The sequence below is a fragment of the Dromaius novaehollandiae genome, chromosome 1 (genome assembly GCF_036370855.1).
Source record: "Dromaius novaehollandiae isolate bDroNov1 chromosome 1, bDroNov1.hap1, whole genome shotgun sequence".
NCBI lineage: Eukaryota > Metazoa > Chordata > Aves > Casuariiformes > Dromaiidae > Dromaius > Dromaius novaehollandiae.
This window is the reverse complement of record NC_088098.1, coordinates 11,619,193-11,636,669: the sequence shown is the minus strand read 5'-3', so window position 1 is coordinate 11,636,669 and position 17,477 is coordinate 11,619,193. Positions and strand designations below refer to the sequence as shown.

General features: G+C 38.9%; 1 protein-coding gene across 7 annotated transcripts in view; it reads left to right on the top strand.

The window, feature by feature from the left end:
- ATXN7L1 (ataxin 7 like 1) overlaps positions 1 to 17,477 on the top strand; it is a 114,995-nt gene that overhangs the window by 21,294 nt on the left and 76,224 nt on the right. Inside the window, exon 1 of one of the 7 annotated variants that reach the window (XM_064505489.1) lies at positions 7,630 to 7,724. The exons of the other annotated variants lie outside the window; for them this stretch is intronic. The gene's annotated coding sequence lies outside the window, so the exon portion shown is untranslated. Of the gene's footprint in view, positions 1 to 7,629; positions 7,725 to 17,477 lie in introns of those variants that run through there. 7 annotated transcript variants of the gene reach the window in all.

Here is a 17,477-nt window from a genome sequence, read left to right as displayed (position 1 = left end):
ACATGCCTAATGGGAAAACTATGGGAGCTTGCAAACTGCCGGAATCTGTTTGAAGGAATCAAGAGCATAGTAAATGATTAAATTTTTGTTTGCTTGGAGTGTCCTGAGTTTTGATGGTTTCTGGGCTACTGGTGGATTACATTTCCCTTGAAATGTGTGTTAAGTACTCTGCGCGTCAAAATAGAAGGCAAAGTTTTCACTAACAGCAGGATAGCTCCCATTATGAACGATCTTGTTCTCCTTGTGTGTCCAAAAACTTTTCTTAAATGTTTAGAATTTTGACTGTTCTGAAATGAGAACACTTTTTCATTTACACTTGGAGACTTTAAAATTTGTAAGTCTTCTGAATGTAATTGGAAACTGCAGACAAATCGGTGCATGGCACAAAGGAGATCTTTATGTCCTTGTATGCAGATGTCATGCTAATAACACAGCAATCCAGTCCCTAAAATACAAGTTCAGGCCTTTGTGTGTTTGTTCTCTCACTTTATTAAGGTAAAATGTGATTGCAGACTGTGAAATAACGGTTGATATTAGAACTACAGAGTAGTCCTCCCCCCCCACAAAGAAAAAATAGTCATGTGGAAGGAATGATTTAATTTTTTTTTTTTTTTTTTTTGTATGGCCTATCATTTTGTTGGAATTGTAGTGGAAATAACTATTCATAACTTCATCAGCAATTTTGCAACAAGTTTGATACTTTGTAATGTTCTGTTTCCACAGAGGAATAAAAGTCCTTGTAAGGTTACTGAAACATGCAGTTGTAAAGTGCTTGTAAATTATCTTGGAATGTAAACAGTGATTCCAAGCTGGCTATGAGTATGTTATTTCGATAAGAATTGAAGTACATTTTGGTAATTAAGTGGACAGGAATGCTTACTTTATCTATATTACTGGCAATTTTTAATGTATTATATTTTCTCTTTCATGATTGGTCCCTTTTTTCTTTCTTTCTTTTTTTTTTTTTCCTTGACAGGGGAGAGGTTATCACTTTATGGTTTATTTCTGGTAGCTACACTGTTGATACTGAACCAAAATAAATTCATTGTGAATATAAATATGTGGCCACACATTTTGGCCACATATTATAGCCATGGCCAGCTTCTGAATTACAAGTGGTAGATCATTGCGGCATTCTCCTTGCTGTAAAATACAACTCTTAAACCAAATCCTCTCACTTCATATAGGTACAGTTATAGGCTGAGATTTTGAATCTAAGGGTGGATCTTACTCGTGCTCATGATTTCCATTGAAATAATGAGTATTGTAGATGAATTTAATAGCTAATGACTTCAGTAGTGTTAACCATAAAATATACTTGGTGCATGAAATGGAAACTGTTTCCACTTACAATGATAAAGAAATAGAATTGAAATTATTAAATTTTATTTCTGATTTGGTCAGGGGAAAATAATTTTCTTTTCTGAAATACACCAACGTAAAACTAAGATAAGGTTAAAATTGTGTTGAGAATGTGGTAATATTGCAAGATTGACACAGCTAGAGGAATATTGCAAGTATCCTTCAAACAAGTACTGTAAATGTAGGAAATCAGGGTTAAAGTTGTAAGTTCAGACACTGAAGAAACTCATTAAATCAGTGAAGAAATTGATAGTTAAGGTGTCCAGACTGGCTTAACTCTATTGTATAGTTATGCAGTAATTATGCAATCCTGAGTATGTGCTTCCACATAATGATTTTTTGCAGCTCTTGCTGTTTTTTTCCCCATTGCAGAAAAAATGTTTTAATCAAAGTAAACAGTTCAGTTTTTATAAAACTACAAAGATTTTTGTGTCTTTAGTGCTTGCAGTTGAGATACAAGGTTTAAAATGTGGCCATTTGACTCTGTTTAGGTATCAAATGTTGTACACACTTAAACTTGGAGACTTAAATGCCCATGACAGAAGCTTTGAAGATGCTTTATATTGTTAACACCGTGCAAGGCAATGTATTCTGGTTTTAAGAGTTTTCCTTAGGCAGAGACTTTCTATCAGGGAAGCTTGAAAAAACAAATGGACTACTTAGTCATTGCAGAGGGAAATCTGAGATCTGGAAAGGATATTTTGGAGTTGTTGGAAAGACTCTTTGTGATAATCTCAGAAACAGAATGGTGTTTGACTGTGAAGTAGTTTGATAGTCCATTTACAAAATCTTCATTCCCAGGGAGTTTGTTAGCAAGTGGTATCTCATGACACTTGGAGTTCAACAAAATTCATGTTTGTGGAACAGGAAATTCATAATGAATGTGTGCATTTCTAACTTGGACACTTTTTGAGTGATACTCCAGATATGTACGCTGCAGACGTATGTAGTCTTTCCTTGTGCTGTGCTGAGTGGGGTGGGCGTTACTGCACTTCTATACTCAGACATTTAGCCTTCTTTACAGTAAGAATTTCACAACCTGTTTAGGTTAGATTAGTGATTCTGTCTGACATTATATTCATTTACCCTTCATTAAACCCATGGACCACGTTTGTCTCTAACCCAACTGCTACCAAGGTCCCTGAGGCAAGTAGCTCCCGCAGGTCTGGCTACTGCAACAGCGTACACAGTGCAGTCCTGTACTGAGATGCTTTAGCTCCCTCAAGACATGTGGGCCCCCCTCTCACACTGAAGGTTTACGCAAGCAGCTTCAGAGTTTGATCCTCCATGTAGTTCCACGTGGAGAAGATGCAAGCAGTTCTCAGTGGCTGTTTTCCTCCAGGGGACAGATGTTCACTTACATGGCTGTTACAGCACATTTAGCCTGCCCCCCCCCCCCCCCCCCCAGCTGATTTTTGTTGAACTCAGTGTTTTGGAAAAGTAGCGATACCAGTGATTTTCTCCCCCCACACCCCCAGATGAAATGTCGTGATAGGAATTTGCTGTCACTTATGCCATTGTAATTACTACATACACTTGCAGATGAGGTGCATGTACGTAATATGCATATATATATATAATATACAGATATACATAATAACGAAAGTACATATGTTTTCTTGCATGGTGCTTTTCATCACTAGATCTGAAAGTGCTTAGTTAGGAGTTAGGATGTATATAATTTTTCTGTATGTACAGGGAAAGCAACACGAAGAATTGATTTTCCTGCTAGGACAGTGAAAGAGTGCAGGATTGTGACTCCTTATCTCTCTGCTGTCCTTTCTGTTGGATTGCATGGTAATTGGTAATGGTCCTCCAAGGACCCATACTGTTACAGTAAATGGGGATAAGCTTTGTTCTTTGTAAAAGTTTAGAGGATATTTTTGTTTGATAGGATTGGTGGAAAAAAGTTTTTCTGAAGTGGTCTCTGTCCAAGAACCCCTATGGCTTTTTATTGCCTTATGATGTTGCAGTGTACCTTAAATGCATGAGACAAGATGGTGCGTTTTTGCTTCTCTTAGTTTTTCTGTCTTTTCAAGATGTTATTGCTGTTGAAGCCAGGTGTGTACCAGAGATTTGAGTGCGTCTATGAGAATGTCTGTGTATGTATGTCTATGAGTGTGTCTGTGTCTATGAAAAGCTGTGTGCTAGATTGTATCTAAGAAACCTCTTGTTTGACCCTATAATTAGGTAAATTGTGGAGTATCAGGAGGCACAGCAGACTAGAATCTGTGTTTATTCAGCTTTTTGTCAAAACACTTGAAGAATCAATCTTTGAACAGAACAGTTTTGTTGATGTTAAGGGTTGCAGAGCTAGCACAGCACTATAATACTGGATGACATAAATGAACAATTGCTTTACTGCGTCCAAATCCTCAACACAGTGTGATGCTGGAAGGGAGATTCCTCCTAAGCAAGGCTGACAGGCATCAAACTAAAGCAAAAGAAGTGTTAAGTGGTCTGTTCATCTCAATGAGCTGTTGTTAGTGGGTGAGACTAAACACCTGTGAAGCTGGGTGCTGGTGAAGGCGTTGGTTCTGGGAGCAGCTCGTGTCTGCGATGTGCTCGTTGACCTTTCTCGCTGTCGCGCTTACGAACGTGTGACTGTCACTGAGCAGACCCTTTTTCAGCACCTTCTCTAATCTCAGCACATTTGTCTTTGTGCGTGTTCCTAGAAGGGTCTTAGCTCCCCAGTCATAGTGGCAGAGCCCTTCACATCCCAACCGTCGCTTAGGTGCCAGCAGCAGCGAAGCTACAGTGTACCCACTACAAGGAAAACTGACTCAAACAGTTGTAAATCTACAGGCAGGCTCATTAAATCAGTGAAGATATGACTGTAAAACATTATTTTATTTATTTTTTTTTTTTTACTATGTATGTCAGCATAGCACATCTCAAAATCTGAGTCAACCTGTTGATTTTTGATTATGTGCAGGGGTCTTTCTTTAAACAGAAGGGTTTCTCAGCCTTCACAAATAAGGAAACCTGGGCTACCTTGTAGGGTCTGTGTTGTGCTGTGAAAGTTTCTTGTAGTAGTTATACTTAACATAGAATTAGGGGGAAAAAAATGCTTCTCATTATTTTGAGTTGTTTATTCCCCAAAAGACCACCTTTCTCTCCCATGCAGCAAAAAACTCAACTCCAAATACAAATGAAGCTTTTCTAAGTCTCTGTTTGAGAATACAAAAATGAAATTGTTAAGCAATTTTGTATGTGTTAAATGACGTAGCAAGAATTACATAGGTGCATGTCAGCAAATGATTTGTGCAATACTCAGTATGTGGCACAAAATGAAATAAAAAAATAATGTGATTGAACTATTAAACTACTTTGTTAAAAGAAAAGATCCCCATTAATAGCTTTTATGTTAGTTTGTCTCTGAGTGACAATATTAAACTGATAATTTGTATTGTGTATGTACTGTTCAGCATAATAGGTAAGATAAATAAGAAAGTCTTGTTTTGACAAATACCGTTAACACACACGAGTCTTTTTTTTTTTTTCTTTTCATTTCTTCCTTTTGCTGCTTTAGCACTACTAGGTGTGCAGGCTTCTTCAAACTCGCTCTTTCAGTTTTCAGAGACTTCAGAACTGAAGTTTTTTAATATTACAGAGGGAGGAATACTTATGGTCTCTTTTATTCGTTCTTACTTGGTAGATGATGCTTTTTGAGTTTCTTAAGGCCTTCTTTTTTGCATGACTTAACAACAACAACACCAACAGACCATTTTCTCTCATCTAGGCAGTGAATCTTAGATTGTCTGAGTGCTGGGGTGAACCACAGAGAGGCTTTGAGTTGTGGTTGATCCTGTACTTGTAACAAACTATAACGTTGTTAGTATTACCCATGGAAGAAGAGATGAGTGGGAAGGAGGGATACCTTTGAATGCAGCATGTAGGTATGTTCTTAGGAAGTTCTTACTGAAGACTCGATGGACGTGTCAGCGCCATATGGACTTTTCCTGATCCTTGTGCTATATGTGACCGTGCCCTTCTGTAAGGGGTATGTCTGTCAGAGGTGTAAGTAGTGAGGTGTGCAACAGGCCTTCAGCGTGGACTCAGTTACACTAGCAAAACTGTGTGCATAGTCTCCCTGTGTCCCTTTGTGAGCAGGGGAGCGATCATTGCGTTGCCAGAGAGTGCAGCAATGGTTTGTCTATACTTAACATGCTTTATCAGTAGTAGCATATTCTTCTTCTGGAAAATGTGGGCATGTAACTGTACTCTATGAATCTCAGTATAAAACCAGGCTTGATGATACATGATTTTTCAGACAGTAAAACATGTGATTGGTTGTACTTTCTAGGATAATTATCCTCTTGAGAGCAGAATTCTTAAAGCAAGAGACCTCTTTTCTAGAGTTGCCAGTTTATGGAAGTAAAGACTGTTCTTTAATCTGCTAGAAATATTGTTTTCTGCTTTAACTATTTTGTCTAAGTGACTTTCGGGTAGGGTTTCTGTATGTTCAAACTTTTTAAAGTTTCTCATTCATATTTCCACATCTTGCTATCCATTAATGAACTTTCTCTTGTAAATATATATTTTTTTCTTTTGCATACCACCCTCTAACTGAACTAAACAGTGTGGTTTAAAGCTGTAAGCAGTCCCTCTCTCACGAACAAGAAAGAGAACAAAATCCATTTTATTTGTGGTTGTGGCATGGAAAAAGAAAAGGGGGGACAGTCTAATGTACTTAACCTTCTAGGTGCCATTTTCTAGTATTTTGATATATTGATTACAAAATATGTTTACTTGTGTTATATTTTGTGTAACAGCCTACAGAAACATTTGCAGCTGCAAGTTCACATACTTTTTGTAAATAAACACTAAAGTTTGTGTGTGGAAGTCCCTTTCTGTGGATATAGGGGTTTGTACATGTACAAAGCACTGTAAGGTGAGGGCTTTTGCCTCTCTAGTTACTATGAATTGCCAAACAGAGTAGAGATATGAAGGACATTAGGTGGATGTATGTTTCTAAGCCACTTACAGTTTCAGGGTCTTTTTGAAGTATGATGTAAAATACACCATCTCAGGAAAGAGATGGGTCCTTTTAGAATAGCAGTAAAATGCATATGCTTTCATATGATATCCAGATACTGACTGAAAATGAACAGGCACCTTGCATCTTAAGCAAGGGGGAGAGTTCTTAGCTTGTAAGGTGTTCTTCACCCGTGTTTTATGTTGAAGGGAGAATTGGAGTAACAAAGCAGAAGTACCGTTGGTACCTTTGGACTTAGGGGTTATGAAAAGACAGGTGGTTACTGGAAAAATTTTGAAATTGATATACGTGGCTGCCTAGACAGTGCCATCTTTAAATTTATTTAGTCAACTTTTTCATATTGCAGATTGCTTCACTTGCAAAGTGCATATGTGTTGTAAATGTCACGACTAATTAGGTTCAGAAGGTGCTTCTGATTGCTTTGAGGTGCAAAGTGTTTAGTTTCATTTGACTTTTCTTTTAGTCATGCCTTTTGAAGAGCTGACAGCCCCAGTAACTGGCTACAAAACAGCTAAATAGCAAATTATCTCAGAGTGTCTTTTGATGTGACTTGCCAAAGATTAGCTCAGTTTCTGTCAGTGATGTCCTTGACCTGTGATTATGTCTGTTGGGAAACTTGTTCTTAAAAAATTTAATCACATAGTGGCCACCAAATGTTTAATAGTTGGTATGAATCATTAGCCATTTGCTTTAAAGTAGCAATCGAATTGCGAAAGGTTATATATTCCAAACTTGTAATTTTTGTGGATATTGCATCTTTTTCTTAGATGTACTGAAGCAACAGGGTTTTTTTTCCCTTATTTGTGATAAAGAAATAAAAATTTCATTGTGAAAATGTACAGAATACTTTGAGAGAGGAGGAATTAGGGTTTTTGTAAAGATAACTTTACTTTTGAGTTTTGCCTTCAAAGTTCTCCAACAATATAATGTGCTTTCTTTATAGAGTATTTGGAAGCATCATTTAATCAACAATGTGACTTTTCTTGGGCTAGCAAAACTTTCAAATATCTGACTTTTCTTGAAGCCGTGTGGGGTTTTTTTGAGCATTTGTTATGTTGTGAGACAAAGAAGGCTGTGTTTCACTTCCTGATTTCTCCTGTTCTGCTAGAGTTTTGGAACAGGAGATAAGATTTGGGAAAGGTTTGGGACTTCACTGTCTATAGCAGCTTGATAGAGAAATGGGATTGTCCTACTTAGGCAGCAGTGGAAGAATCACTTTCTCTTCTTTCAGATTTAGTCCATACCTAATGGTAAAAGAAGAGGAGAAACTAGATTTGAATTTTCTTTGAGTTTTCTGATGGCTGAGTTGTGGAGTATAAAGAAATACTGACTTTCTTCAGCAGTGATGGATTTTCTGACAGCAGTAAGTAACATAACACCTGATGAAATGAGAACGGCATGTGGGTTTACTCTTCCTATATATGGACAAGTAATGGCATGCTTACTATTTTGTAAAGTGACATAGGTGGAATTAGGGTTTTTGTTTTTGCTTGCTTACTGTGTTCCTTGCTAGAAAAATTGGAAGAGTATACTCATTAGTCATCATTTAGAAACACTTTACTGATACTGTTGTTAGTGTCGTTGTTGTTGTTGCTGCTGCTGCTGTTGTTGTTATAAAAGTTCAGTAATCTCGTTGGTAGGGAGCTAGGCTAGAAACCTATGAAAAAAATGTGTTTATAGGACTACTTTTGTTTTAGTATTTCATAACTTATGCTTCTACTCAAAAAAGCAGGATTTCTATAAAGAATACCTAATAAAAGTTTTATTTCATAATGTCAGTGAAGAATATTTGCTGTAACTACATGTGCCACTTGGATCAGAAAGTGCTCTTTTAAAGATACTGAAATTTCTTTAATAAGTCTTTGTGATAGTATCACAGTTGTCGCACAACAGTTCTAAAACATACTGAAAACTATCTTATTTATCACTTGTTTTACAGTAATAGTGAAGTCCTAGCCAAGATGAAGGGCCCCATTGTGGCTGCAGTGTATGGACAAATAGTAGGAGAATACTGAAAGGCAGCAATCTAAACAGACAAGGCAGACAAAGACCATGTTATCCCCATTTTAGGGATGGGATACTGAGGCACGGAAAAATCTAATCAGGGTCATACAAGAATGTTGTTGGGGAGCCAGGAATTAAGCCAGATCTCCTTCGGTCCAGTTGCAGTGCCTTAATCCACAGAGTTGCTCTTCTGCAGAATATAATGTAGCTTCCCAAGCCAGCGTTTGAGTGCCAGTCATGCCTTGCTGAGCGTTTAAGAAGAAAACACCAGTTGAAGAATTAAGGTCTGTTTCATGGCCGTCTGCACAGAAGAAATAGGAGTAAAATTTTTTTCCAGCACTGGGCTTTTCTCCTGAGGACTGTTTGTCTCCATATTCAAAGTATTAGCATGTATTGACAAGAAAATGTAAGAACAAAACATTCCTTCCTTGTGATATTTCATTGCTAACAATCTAAATGAAGGATTTACTAAAATAGAAGGTATTGCAAATTAATTGTTTAAAACAGTTCTTTTATTATTTTTATTTTTTTACTCCTCAGTAAGCCATAATATCAGTCTATTCAGGATTTCCCCTCTCCCCCTCCCGCCCCTCCAAAAAAGGAAAAAAATGGGAAAGATACAATGAAAGCAGGGCTAATTATTTACAACAGAAAACTTCAAATCTTTACGCTAAGGAAGTCCATGTAGAAATGCCGCTGGTTTGAGACCCAGCAATAGCATATCTGCATCATTAGCAAATACTTATTTGTTAAACCGAACCCTTAGGGTTGTTGTGCTGTAATACAGAACACAGACTGTGGCAGGCTGAAGAGGTGAGAAGATTGACAGTGGTTTATGCTATCAGAAGTAACACTTACAGTGAACTAAGATCTAAATAAATTTCTCTGGTCACTCTACCTGTTTCTCAGCTCTTCTGATAACCTCGCAATAGCTCATTTTGTCCTTTCAGGTAGTCAGCCAGAAAGTATGTCTAAATTTGAATATGAAAAATATTTGCAAGATTTGCCGTGATGTAAAGAAAGGCCTGCATTTTCTGCAGAACAGAGATTCTTGTATTTTTGAATGGCTACTCCAAATTTTTTTATCTTACTTCTTTTTAAAGTGTCTAAACTGGTGTCCTTTTAGGAAGAAATATTCTTGTTATGTACATAGAACAGGTTCTTGGAGTGTGCGTTGCTGTTGGTTCCACTGCAGTGGTGCCCACCACTCAAATGTGACACTAGGCATTTTTTAACTGATTGTCAGGTTTTGCCAGTAGATGCTCAAAACTAAAGTCTTCCCCATGCAAAGTCAGGCAGAGATAGTAACAGTTGCAGCTCTACCTCAGTTTCTTCTCAGGACGGCAAGACAGGACTTGGTGAATGTTCTATTTGTTGCTACTTTGCTCAGTTTAAACGAACGCGCCCTCAAACCTTTTTTACCTTTCGTTGCAACTGCTGTGATCTGATCACCAACCTCTGGACTAAACTTTGATGCTCTTATAAGTCAAGCAACAAAAGAAATCAAATGAGATGCTGACAGAGAAGCTCAGAAAGAGAAGTAAGATCAGCCTCATTTAAAAAAAAAAAAAAAGAAGGGCGGGGGGGACAGGGAGGATCTAAAACTACCCAGTCATAAGGAGAAGCAGCAGCCTGTAGCTAGCAGTGTTCCCTTCCTATTAAATCAGCACTCGGAGAGTGCAATTTAGGCAGATCTAGGTCCACTGGTACCAGGATATAACCTGCATTAATACAGACTTTGGTAGTAAGCCACAATACCTTGCATATAGGCAGCTTTCCGAGATAATAATTGTTCTCTGTCATCATAAATCAGGTATGTTTTGCCATCTGTCAAGCAGAGCTATCTCCTTCAAATTCTGCAGGTTTCACTTTCAAGGAACTTGAAAAGCCTGTTTCCATTCCCCCAAACACCATTTGCCTTGTTGGTTGGCTCAGTGCCAATCTTGGCAAGGTTGTAAATCACCTGTGTTTGGATGGATGCCAGCATTGCTGTAGAGGTATATTTAGAGAAGACTGTCATCTTCACTAAGAAAAGGGGAAAAAGCCTTGTTTTACCATTAGCATCCTTAGCCAGACTCCTGGTGCCAAACTATCAAGGAGAGTTAGATTTGTGACTGGAGTATTTGAATTGCCCATTCAACAAAAGATGTCCTAATTGTCACCAATATTTGTGTTTTCACCTTGGTTCTAGACAGTTTAATATATGTAGACTGTCAGGACTCTACTGACTTGTAGTAGTCCAATAGGGTTTTCTAAAGCCTGTTAATACCTCAGGTACCAGTGAGGGTTGCCCTCTCCAGTGATGAAGGACAGCAATACAAAGCTATTGCCCTGTGACAGTCATGAACTGTTGTAATGCCGACGGTGAAAGCTGAGAAGAGGTGCCAGATATCTTTTCATAGTTTAAGTACTTCCATAGATTAAAAATACAAGAAAACTTGAGAAAAATACAAAAAAGGCCTGAAACATTTCAACCTGCTTCTGATATCTCCAGGTCTTCACCCTGCTAATTCTGCTATACCAAGATGTTCTCATTGTTTCTTTGCATCTTCAGCATACATGGCATATCCAAAAGCTTAACCATCTCATGTTGCTAAAGGTTAAACACCTATTTCAGGAGAGCCATACATCAGTCTGAACTGAAATTTAGTCCTGTCATCCATGAAGGATACTACTTGTACCGACAGGTCACATTTGCAGGAAGACCTCTACTGATACGTGTTCAAGGGAAAATGAATTGTTTTGTTACTACATAGTGGTTCTTTGAGAATCTCTAGTCAAGGTATATCCTCTGACATTGACTTTGAATTATGATGGAAGTGAAGATGATTTCCAGCTGTTCTTCCCTTTATAGCCTGGCTGTGGGAATTTAAGAAATCAGAAGACTAATGCAGAGACTAATAATGCTGCTACACGTTCTCTCTCCTTTGTGTGCACACATGTGTGGACGCACTTGCTCACTTTCAAGGTTTTCTGATAGTGAGCTACTTGAGCATGTACAAATGAATCCACTGTTTCTGCAGGATAAGAAAGTGTCCTGATGAAAGCTTCTTTGCAATGTTTTCCATCGTCATGAATCTGAGAGCAGTCGTGAAAACACAAATATTGGTGACAATTAGGACATCTTTTGTTGAATGGGCGATTCAAATACTCCAGTCACAAATCTAACTCTCCTTGATAGTTTGGCACCAGGAGTCTGGCTAAGGATGCTAAAGACGGGGATCTTTAAATGAAGGGCAGGCAGTAAGGTCTCTGTGTTTAGGACCTGGAAAGATAAAAGTTAACCAGTCTGGTTACATTGCACGAAATGATAGAAAAATTAAATGGTGGAATGGGACCTAGGTTATAAAGATCAGTTTAGTAATCTAAAGTGTTAGAAACTTGCAAAGAATTACGTAAAATGAGATGATGTACAAATTAATACCTTTGGTTACTGCTATCTTTAATTCCCAGCAAAACATTCAGAAACAAGTAACTTTGTTTTTACAAAGCTGCTTTTTGGAGCCAAGTGTGTTCCATTAATGTTCCACAGATATGTGTGACAGATTTTACAGTGAAGTAGAGGGGGGCTGCTGTTCCACAGCGGTTTATGCTGCTCTTGGTCCTGTTGGTCGCTGTTGGTCCTCCTGCTGTCCAGTGCTGAGCTACACGTTGCCTTTGCTTCCCTTACACTTGTAGTAGTGTTCATTTGGTTCTGTAGTGGGCTGGTTCAGGGAATTAAACTGTAGAATACGTTTTTTCCAGTTTTTTTTCTTTTTCTTTGCTTTTGTTACCTTTCTCCTGGTTAAGAGTGTTCTTGAATTTGCCTAACTTCAGTCAGTTTAAACACTTGTGGAACTGTAGCCAATCGTACAGCTGAAACAGAAAGTCGCAAGATAACATCTATGTTGAGTGTTGTATGGTGTTACAAAAAAAGTCAATACAGAAGCAATTAAATGCCTTTACAAACACAGAAGAGTTGCTGAGCGTTTTATCAGTTTATTATGTGTTGGAGGGTGTACTTTATCAGAGTTGTGTACAGAGAGTGAAATAACGACTCCATAAGCAGATGAGCTGTCTTCTACCAAATTCGTGAGGTATGGGGGTATGTGCTCCCATATGAGCAAGTTGTAAGAATCAAGGGGTTTTTTTATGATGGAAAACCTGCATTAGCTACTATATTATCCTCTAGGTATTTTAAGATGTGAAAAAAATGAGATTTCTTGGCTTTATAGGTGTGCAGGATACTTTCTAGACGTGTGAGATTTGGAATTTCTCTTCCAGTATTCATGAGTCTGGGTAGCACAGGCAATTCTGATTCTGTGTTGCCAAATTGGTTTAGACTAGGATTGCAAATGGCCTACATAAAAATTCACAGAAATCTTCAGAATCTTGCAAGAACAGTTTGTATTATATTTTTCCATGTTCATTTCTTTTCTTTTTGAGGTATAGTGCCTGATGCGAAATACTGATGTCAGTGATGTGTAGCTCACTTTATAATCTCTTCCAAACAGACTGTTATTCCAAAAGGTATGCAGATACTAATCTGTGATAATTCGTTTAATCACTAATGAGCGATTATCAGCGTTTTTTTTCCTTTCGTTACGGGTGTTTGGAGATGGAAGGCACCACTCCCATCTTCAATACAGTTTCAAAATGTCTAGTCATTTGGTAATGCAGTGCAGTATGAAATCTTTAGTCAGTGGGGGTGGTATTTCCTGTATAAACTATAATTAATGGAAAATTCCCAACATTCTTTGGGAATGCCAGCATCCTCATGACTGCTCTAACCTGGGAGGTGGCATACCATCCGAAGTCACTGGTCTTCGTTAAAGGTGTCATCACCTAGACTCTTTACTGCCCAGACACTGGTCAAGTCTGTTTGCTGCTCTTTCGCTACTTTTTTTTTTTTTTTTTAATCTTGGTCACTGTTATCTTTCATTTGTTATTGCCATTGTTGGAAAGTCCAATATTTGTTTTCTTCTCATTAATCACTTGTGGTTTTAGCATGCAGAGTCTTTGGTTTCTTATATTAACACCCAAAGGACATTAGTTTCTGTCCTAAATATTGAATTTTAGTTTTTGCTCAATTTTATGGTTAATTCAGCTATGATCTATCTTTTCTTTCATCAGAAAAGAAACCAGCTTGAGCATTACTTTGTGGTTCTGACTGAAGTTAGCCCTGACGTGAGAAGGGGCTTGGAGCAGATGACATTCAGCTCTTTAAGCTTAAATTATTCTGTGGTTAGTTACAACTGTGACACTGGCATTTTCAGGGTTAAATGCAAGTGATACTGGATAACTAACTACTAAAGCAACTTACCTATTTTTACTTAAAAAGGAAAACCAAAGGAAAAACAGACTTGGAGAATAAAAGTGCAGTTAAATGGAGGGAGTGTGACATTTATTTCTAGGATAAGACTATCCTGTCTATGCAAGTGTGTTTGACTGCTGTATTAATAATACTCTGAAGACATCTTTATATGGTTTCAGTTTCAAGTTTCAATTCACCATTCAAGTTGCTTAGGTTTTTTTTTTGTTGTTGTTTTAAAGTAATCTCAACTGCATTTCATCATTTCTGGATGATGCAGAGACTTGTCATTGCCCTGGACTGGAAGGGGAATACTAAGCACATTTCTACATGGAGATTTTTTTTTTTTAATTTCTATCTTCAAGAGCTGAAGATCCAGACGGATTTGTTTCCTATTCTATTGCCACTACATTCTTTTTAGCTTTTCTTTTAAACAGGCGTGACTTGAATATTTTTATATATACATATATGTGTGTGTGTGTGTGTGTGTGTGATGTGAACACACACAGCATTTTCAGAACAGCTTTTATATGTGTATTCAGTGGAGCAGTCGATACATAAGAGAATGTTTAAAGTGTGTATGGTTTAAAGCAAAATACTGTCATTGAAAATAAAATTTCCATGCAGTATTGTGAGGTCTTACTTTTCGACAGCCTTAATTCTTTAGTGGAAGAATGTTCTGGATTATTTCTAGCCTGTGTTTTATTGTATAGTTGGATGTGAATGATTATGATTTATATAAAAACAGGGAAGGAATTTCATATAAGTCATCGGGTTTGATTGTAACTAAAATAATTCCTTTGTGTGTTCCTTTGGAAGATAAAAAGTCATATCTGACACCTGCATTTTTGTGTTTGTGCCATAGTTTGCAGAAGCAACATTTTCTTTTGTTTCTGCGATATCTGTGTCTTTAATGCATATTTTACCAAGCTGAACTCTTACAAAATTGTGTCACGTGGCAACAGCTGCCTTTTTGTTTGCACATGTTAGTAATATAAAAACTATAAGCAGAAGTTGCATTTGATTTCTGAGCACTGTGGTAAGGTATACACGCAGTAATATTCAGTTCCAGATTTTAATCTAGGAAAGTCAGGATTCCTGCAGACAGCATTCACAGTTTCTGATTTCCTGTCTTGGGCGTTTTTCACGTGATATGGGACACTATCATGTCCCGTTAGTCAAGTCGTTAATTTGCAAGGCAAGGCTTTTGTCAGTGTACGGTATCAACAGGCAAGGCTGGCCAAAAGACTTCATTTTGAGGGGATGGCGACTACATACGGCAAGGAGTGGAGTATGTATAGATAGCGCTCCCACAAAGCCTACAGGTACTGCAGCGTAAGTTATCTGCTCTTTCTTCCACCCAGAGCCTATTCCAAATCTTCTGAAAGCATCTCCTGGTAAAACGAGGTAACTGTCATGGGGCCACAGACTGCTCTTACTTTTCAGAAGGGGTGGGCAGCTCTTTCCAATCTTAGGCTTACAGCTGCCCATATTTGCAATTAAGAAACATGCAGAGCGCGGTTTCTGGCAGAGATTATCATGCCCGTCTGGGATGGGAAACGCAGGCTTTGGTCACTTTGCTGCTCCTTTATGGGGATCCCAGTGTTGGTAGAAACCAGACACACTTCACAGCCCCTCTCCCCCTTCTGTCCCTACCTGTTCTGCACGTACTGACAGTGATTTCGGTGTTGTTTGATGGTTGCTCACCTTACTCCAAGATATCTGCTGTCATCTTCTGTGCCATTTCCTCCTTATCCCATGAAGAAGTCTTTCCTGAACTACCCTTGAAAAAAGCTGTTTTCTTCTCCAAAATTAACCTTTTCTGAAAAGGTAATCATTGTTTTCCAATAAGCAGGTGGTGAGGTGCGAGTGTTCCCTTTAGGTGATAAAATTTTTTTCAGGGAGACCGCTGACCCTGTTGCACGTACAAGGCCTAGGCTGTTCTTCAGTCAGGTTTTGGCCATTTGACAATGTCAGTGTCCAAAATGTTCTAGTCAAAGTAACCAGGGTGGAGTGGCTATGGCAGGGATTCGGTCGCAGGGGGGTCTGTGTGGGAGGTGACCGTGAACTGCCCCACGCCGGTCCCCACCAGCTCTGGAAAGGGTGAAAACAGCCCATCGTGCACCAAAACCGCAGCCGCTCAGAGGAGCGTGTGGCACCGCTGCTCAAGTGTGTTTAAGAAGGGGCGGTAGCCGCCGGGGCAGGGGCCTCGGGAGGGGACGCGTGAGGACACAGGTGAGAGCAGGCACGGGAGGAGAAGTGTGAAGACGTGTCTGGAGAAACGAGACGGGGGAGGCAGGTGGCACCAGAAGGCAGAATAAGAGAGGAGGAGCGGCAGAAGGAAACAGCTGGGTGCTGACCCCAGCTGCTGCGCCAGCGGGCTGGGGGCCGAGCGTACCCCGAGGTGGAAGCCGGGGGCGAGGGGAGGCTCAGCCACAGGAAAGGGGTCTCCCTAAGTGTCTGTTTAATTGTTTATGCCTTTGTTTCTCTATACCCAAAAGGGTAACTCAAAGTTTGTTAATTGGCAACAAATTAAGCGAAATTCCCTGAGTCGAGGCTGTTCTGCCAGCGGCACACTGTTGAACTGTTCTTATAAAAAAATAGAAAATGTGGATAAAAAATACATATACTTGTTTATATCTTCTGCTTCCTTTTTCATATTTTCCTTGTTTTCTTCATTGTAAATTCTCTGTGATATGGATTGCATTCGTAATGTTGTTGTGCCTGGTAAGGCAAGTCCCTGAGTGGAAATTCTGGGGAGACAATATTAAAGCTTGGCACGATTCTTAATTAAAAAAAAAAATTGTGTGTACTGTGTAGGTGATCATAAACTGTGAGTTTAATTTTGCAAATTGATCTGTGCCAATCCTGCTAACACCAGTGGAACTGCTAAGGTGAGTTAAACCTGTTTGAGCTTTTGCCGGACTTGACAAATTTTCCCCTTTACAAATTCCTCTGTACCAAACTTCTAAGGAATCACATCTGAAGGATAGTGTTTAGTTAATTTTTTTTAGCCTCTGTGATTAAATAACCACAATAATTTGTTTATGGCACCTGTTTTATATTTCTGATTTCCAAACTGTGGTCATCAGCCCTTGGGATTCTCGGATTAGTGTAAGTGGACCTGTGACAGGTAACTGATAACATGAGGCTTAATGTCAGAAGCCTGGCGTTTACCACCAAGACATGCACCGCCCCGGGATTATTTCTGGGAATCTTCAAATTGAGGAAAGCTCCCACAGTGCCACCTTCCATACTGTCGTACGCTGCGTCTCGGCATCGTTTTGGTGCCGTGTTTATCACAGTGCTGTTTTGGTACATGCTCCTATACATCCCTTTGGTTTCTTGCCATCTCAACTTCTGCCACTTCAAAATCATTAAAAAAAAAAAAAAAAAAAAAAAACAAAACCCGACTCCTGCTATTTCCCAAGCGCTGTGCTGTGCTGTTTGCCCGGGTTGTGCAGTGTGCTCACAACTAACAGCACCGCTCCTTCACCGCGCTGTCTCCTTCATAGTGTCTGGGGAAAATATGGATGATTTTGTGATCTTGCAAACTAACCTCATTTCTAATTCTGTCTATGTCCTTGGATGGATTTCTGCGGTATTAATACCTTACATGTTTTTATAAGTTACTGCCAGACTTCATAAAACTCAGACTCCAACCCAGCCAGACTTCATATGCCTCAGATCAAGGCATATTTCAAAATTCAGTATAGAGCCGTGAGGGTTAAATGGGCTTAAAGAACTTAAAACAGAAAAAAGATGTAACTTTTAAATATCTTTTATGTTTGCAAAGGGCAAAGTCTGTATGTTTTCATAGCA